General features: G+C 41.9%; 1 pseudogene; it reads left to right on the plus strand.

Moving 5' to 3' along the window:
- The window catches only part of LOC104807094, a 7138-nt pseudogene extending 2140 nt beyond the window's left edge, over positions 1–4998 (plus strand).
- Positions 4999–5806: the final 808 nt, after the last annotated feature.

Genomic DNA, 5806 nt, shown 5'->3' on the forward strand with positions numbered 1-5806 from the left:
GATGAGATCCCGAGTGGTCTACCACCCTTGCGAGGAATTGAGCACCAGATTGACTTCGTACCCGGTGCTAGCCTTCCAAACAAACCAGCGTACCGTACTAACCCAGATGAAACAAAGGAGCTTCAACGACAAGTGACTGAACTCCTGGAGAAAGGTTATGTTCGGGAGAGCATGTCGCCATGTGCCGTACCGGTAATTCTAGTTCCAAAGAAAGATGGAACGTGGCGCATGTGTGTTGATTGTCGAGCAATCAATAACATAACGGTGAAGTATCGACACCCTATACCTCGTCTTGATGATATGCTAGATGAATTGTATGGTTCTACTGTGTTTTCAAAGATAGATTTGAAGAGTGGATACCATCAAATTCGTATGCAAGAGGGTGATGAATGGAAGACAGCTTCAAAACGAAGCTAGGACTCTACGAGTCGTTGGTAATGCCTTTTGGTTTAACTAATGCACCTAGCACGTTCATGCGGCTTATGAATCATGTTCTCCGAAATCTCATTGGAAAATTCGTTGTTGTTTACTTTGACGATATCTTAGTTTACAGCAAGAGTTTAGTAGAGCATGTTGAACATCTACGTTGTGTTCTTGACATACTACTGTGTTTTCAAAGATAGATTTGAAGAGTGGATACCATCAAATTCGTATGCAAGAGGGTGATGAATGGAAGACAGCGTTCAAAACGAAGCTAGGACTCTACGAGTGGTTGGTAATGCCTTTTGGTTTAACTAATGCACCTAGCATGTTCATGCGGCTTATGAATCATGTTCTCCGAAATCTCATTGGAAAATTCGTTGTTGTTTACTTTGACGATATCTTAGTTTACAACAAGAGTTTAGTAGAGCATGTTGAACATTTACGTTGTGTTCTTGACATACTGCGAGGCGAGAAATTATACGCTAACCTTAAGAAATGCACCTTTTACACTGATAAGGTTGTTTTCCTAGGATTTGTTGTCAGTTCACAGGGCATACACGCGATATTCATTTGAAAACAAGGGCAAGCGGTTTCGATTGTTACCTCTCACACCGAAAGAGGTATACGAAGATCAAGTTACACTACTCAAAAGAGAAAAAGCGTTGAATACGAGTGACCATGAGGTAGATCACTTAAAACTTGGTGAGGTCTTGAGAAAACCCCAGAAAAAAGCCTGTGAGAGAAATCCCGAGAGGACAAACACTCTTCTTTTCACGAGAGCTAGAGAGATTAAGAAAGCTATGCTTTCGAACCGGCCGATGATTTTACTCATGTATAAGGAGGCCTTATTTGCTAACGAACTAATCTCTTCTTTGCCTAGTGGTGTTTGTAAGTTGTTACAGGATTACGAGGATGTCTTTCCGGAAGAGATCCCGAATGGTCTACCACCCTTGCGAGGAATTGAGCACCAGATTGACTTCGTACCCGGTGCTAGCCTTCTAAACAAACCAGCGTACCGTACTAACCCAGATGAAACAAAGGAGCTTCAACGACAAGTGACTGAACTCCTGGAGAAAGGTTATGTTCGGGAGAGCATGTCGCCATGTGCCGTACCGGTAATTCTAGTTCCAAAGAAAGATGGAACGTGGCGCATGTGTGTTGATTGTCGAGCAATCAATAACATAACGGTGAAGTATCGACACCCTATACCTCGTCTTGATGATATGCTAGATGAATTGTATGGTTCTACTGTGTTTTCAAAGATAGATTTGAAGAGTGGATACCATCAAATTCGTATGCAAGAGGGTGATGAATGGAAGACAGCGTTCAAAACGAAGCTAGGACTCTACGAGTGGTTGGTAATGCCTTTTGGTTTAACTAACGCACCTAGCACTTTCATGCGGCTTATGAATCATGTTCTCAGAAATCTCATTGGAAAATTCGTTGTTGTTTACTTTGACGATATCTTAGTTTACAGCAAGAGTTTAGGAGAACATGTTGAACATCTACGTTGTGTTCTTGACATACTGCGAGGCGAGAAATTATACGCTAACCTTAAGAAATGCACCTTTTGCACTGATAAGGTTGTTTTCCTAGGATTTGTTGTCAGTTCACAGGGCATACATGTAGATGAGGAAAAGATAGAAGCCATCAAGAGTTGGCCGACTCCTAAGTCCGCCAGTGAGGTTCGAAGTTTTCATGGCTTGGCAGGATTTTATCGGCGTTTTGTCAAAGACTTCAGCACCATAGCTGCCCCATTAACGGAAGTGATTAAAAAGGATAACAAGTTTCGTTGGGGAGAAGCGCAAGAGAAGGCATTCCAAACATTAAAAGGGAAGTTGATCGACTCTCCACTCTTGACTTTACCTAATTTCGAGAAAACATTTGAGATCAAATGTATGCTTCTGGTGTAGGAATTGGTGCGGTGCTGATGCAAGAAGGGAGGCCAGTCGCATACTTCAGCGAAAAGTTGAGCGGAGCTCAATTGAATTATTCGACGTATGACAAAGAGATGTATGCAGTGGTGAGGGCTCTGCAAACGTGGCAACACTACTTGTGGTCGAAGGAGTTCGTGATTCACACCGATCATGAATCGCTCAAGTACCTAAAGGGACAACACAAGTTGAGTCGAAGACATGCCAAGTGGGTAGAATTCATTGAAATGTTTCCTTATGTTATCCGACATAAGCAAGGTAAGGAAAACATTGTGGCTGATGCATTGTCTAGACGATACACGTTGTTAACTTCTTTGGATGCGAGAATGCTAGGGTTTGAACATATTAAGGAGTTGTACGAATCTGATCAGGAATTCCAAGATGTGTTCAAGGCATGTGAAAAGGTTGCAAGTGGAAAATATTATCGGTTCGAAGGATATTTATTCCGTGAGAACAAACTTTGTGTGCCTAACTGTTCTATGCGAGATTTGCTTGTTCAAGAGGCTCATGGAGGCGGTCTCATGGGACATTTTGGAGTGGCCAAGACCTTGTCAACTTTGCAGGAACACTTCTATTGGCCAAATATGAAGAGAGATGTTGAACGGGTGTGTGGAAGATGCATGAAGTGCAAGAAGGCGAAATCCAAGGTACAACCCAATGGTATGTATACGCCTTTACCGATTCCCAGTGCACCATGGATTGATATTTCAATGGATTTCATTGTTGGGTTGCCTAGAACCAGGACAGGGAAGGATTCTGTGTTTGTTGTGGTTGATAGGTTTTCGAAAATGGCACATTTCATACCTTGTCATAAAACCGATGATGCATCCCATATTGCTGATTTGTTCTTTCGACATCAAATTCGTATGCAAGAGGGTGATGAATGGAAGACAGCGTTCAAAACGAAGCTAGGACTCTACGAGTGGTTGGTAATGCCTTTTGGTTTAACTAACGCACCTAGCACTTTCATGCGGCTTATGAATCATGTTCTCCGAAATCTCATTGGAAAATTCGTTGTTGTTTACTTTGACGATATCTTAGTTTACAGCAAGAGTTTAGTAGAGCATGTTGAACATCTACGTTGTGTTCTTGACATACTGCGAGGCGAGAAATTATACGCTAACCTTAAGAAATGCACCTTTTACACTGATAAGGTTGTTTTCCTAGGATTTGTTGTCAGTTCACAGGGCATACACGTCGATGAGGAAAAGATAGAAGCCATCAAGAGTTGGCCGACTCCTAAGTCCACTAGTGAGGTTCGAAGTTTTCATGGCTTGGCAGGATTTTATCGGCGTTTTGTCAAAGACTTCAGCACCATAGCTGCCCCATTGACGGAAGTGATTAAAAAGGATAACAAGTTTCGTTGGGGAGAAGCGCAAGAGAAGGCATTCCAAACATTTAAAGGGAAGTTGATCGACTCTCCACTCTTGACTCTACCTAATTTCCAGAAAACATTTGAGATCGAATGTGATGCTGTCCGAGTGCACCATGGATTGATATTTCAATGGATTTCATTATTGGGTTGCCTAGAACTAGGACAGGGAAGGATTCTGTGTTTGTTGTGGTTGATAGATTTTCAAAAATGGCACATTTTATCCCTTGTCATAAAACCGATGATGCATCCCATATTGCGGTTTTGTTCTTTCGAGAAATTGTTCGGTTGCATGGCATGCCTAGGACGATTGTTTCAGATAGAGACACTAAGTTCCTAAGTTACTTTTGGAAGACTCTATGGGGAAGATTAGGGACTAAGCTACTCTTTTCGACGACTTGTCATCCACAAACCGATGGACAAACGGAAGTGGTGAATATGACTCTTTCTACGTTGTTGCGTGCTTTAATTAAAAAGAACCTTAAAACGTGGGAAGACTGTCTACCGCATGTTGAGTTTGCATATAATCGATCTGTGCATAGTGCTACGCGTTACTCGCCTTTTGAAATCGTTTACGGTTTTAATCCACTAACACCATTGGATCTTTCGCCATTGCCGATGAACGAAATGACTAACCTTGACGGAAAGAACAAGGCTGAGTTTGTAAAACAGATTCATGAAGCGGCCCAGAAGAATATTGAGCGACGCACGGAGCAATACGCTAAGCAAGCAAACAAAGGGCGCAAGGAAGTTACGTTCGAGCCAGGAGACATGGTGTGGATTCATATGCGCAAGGAAAGGTTTCCAAATCAGAGGAAGAGCAAGCTTATGCCGAGGGGAGATGGACCATTCAAAGTTCTCGAACGAATCAACAACAATGCCTATAAGATTGAACTTCCAGGTGAGTACAACATTAGCTCTACGTTTAATGTTGCTGACTTAGCTCGTTTTGATGCAGATGATAATTCGGATTTGAGGGCAAATCCCTTTCAAGAGGAAGGGAATGATGAGGACATCGGGAAGCACGGGAGAGACGACAAGAGAACGGGAGCTGGAGATTCTCAAGCGGATCGAAAGGAGCTCTTGGAACAGAAATTGAAGAGTGACGGTCCCATAACTCGCGCCAAGGCAAAGAGGTTGAAGGAAACATTTACAATGCTACTTCAAGAAGAGTTTGAGCTTCAAAATCAAGTGGAATCAGCCCAAACTCAAGCCCATCCCTTGGTTAACATACTTGAGGCCCAAATCAGCCCAAATGAAGCAAAATAAGTCCAAAAGAATGCTTGAAAAGTCATGAAGAAGAGGAGTTACGAAAATTCTGGTCTCTTTGCAATAAATGTAGTCGTATTTGACTACCTTGGAAATTACAATTGCATGGTTTTTAGTCTTCTTTGTTTTCAGCAAACTCTTTTATTTTTCTTAGTTTTTCAATGTTTCCTTTCCTTATAAAAAGGGAGCATCTATCATGTAAAACTCAGATTATTGAATTGAGAGGTTTCTTCTTATGTTCTTGAGTACTAACTCTAAACTTCGTAAGGTTTGAGGTAGTGTTCTTTTGACTTATCAAACACTTTTACCACCAGGTGTTTGTGGCGTCTTCGCTCGTTTCAAAGGTTCTCTAACCGGGTCTGGATTGGGTTTAGGGCATTCTTGTGACTGGAACAAGTCCTAGATTCGGTTCACGTGTCGTTAGTGGGTTTTTGAACATCCATCTACTATCCTGCTTACCTAATTCTAAGATTCGTCGATCCGGGTTCGTATCACGTATAGAGTGCGTCCAAGCACTTTTAGAGTGCATCCAAACATGTGAAACAAGCATAACGTCGAAATCCAAGTTAGGGTTCAAACATACCCAAAACACATACGAATCCCTAATCCATAGTCGTTGATCTACTCACGGTTCATGGAAAACAATAAAAAGCTCATGAAGAAAGAGGTAAAAGAGAGGAAAGAAAGTCTCATGCAGATGTGTAGTCTCCACGATCGAATCTTCCTTCTTCTTCCCGAAATCCCGTGAACTTATATTCTTCTCTCACCAAAAGCTCTCCAAAAATCTGTATCTAAGTGTTCTCTAAGG

This window comes from Tarenaya hassleriana, unplaced genomic scaffold, assembly GCF_000463585.1.
Source record: "Tarenaya hassleriana unplaced genomic scaffold, ASM46358v1 Cleome124, whole genome shotgun sequence".
Taxonomy (NCBI): domain Eukaryota; kingdom Viridiplantae; phylum Streptophyta; class Magnoliopsida; order Brassicales; family Cleomaceae; genus Tarenaya; species Tarenaya hassleriana.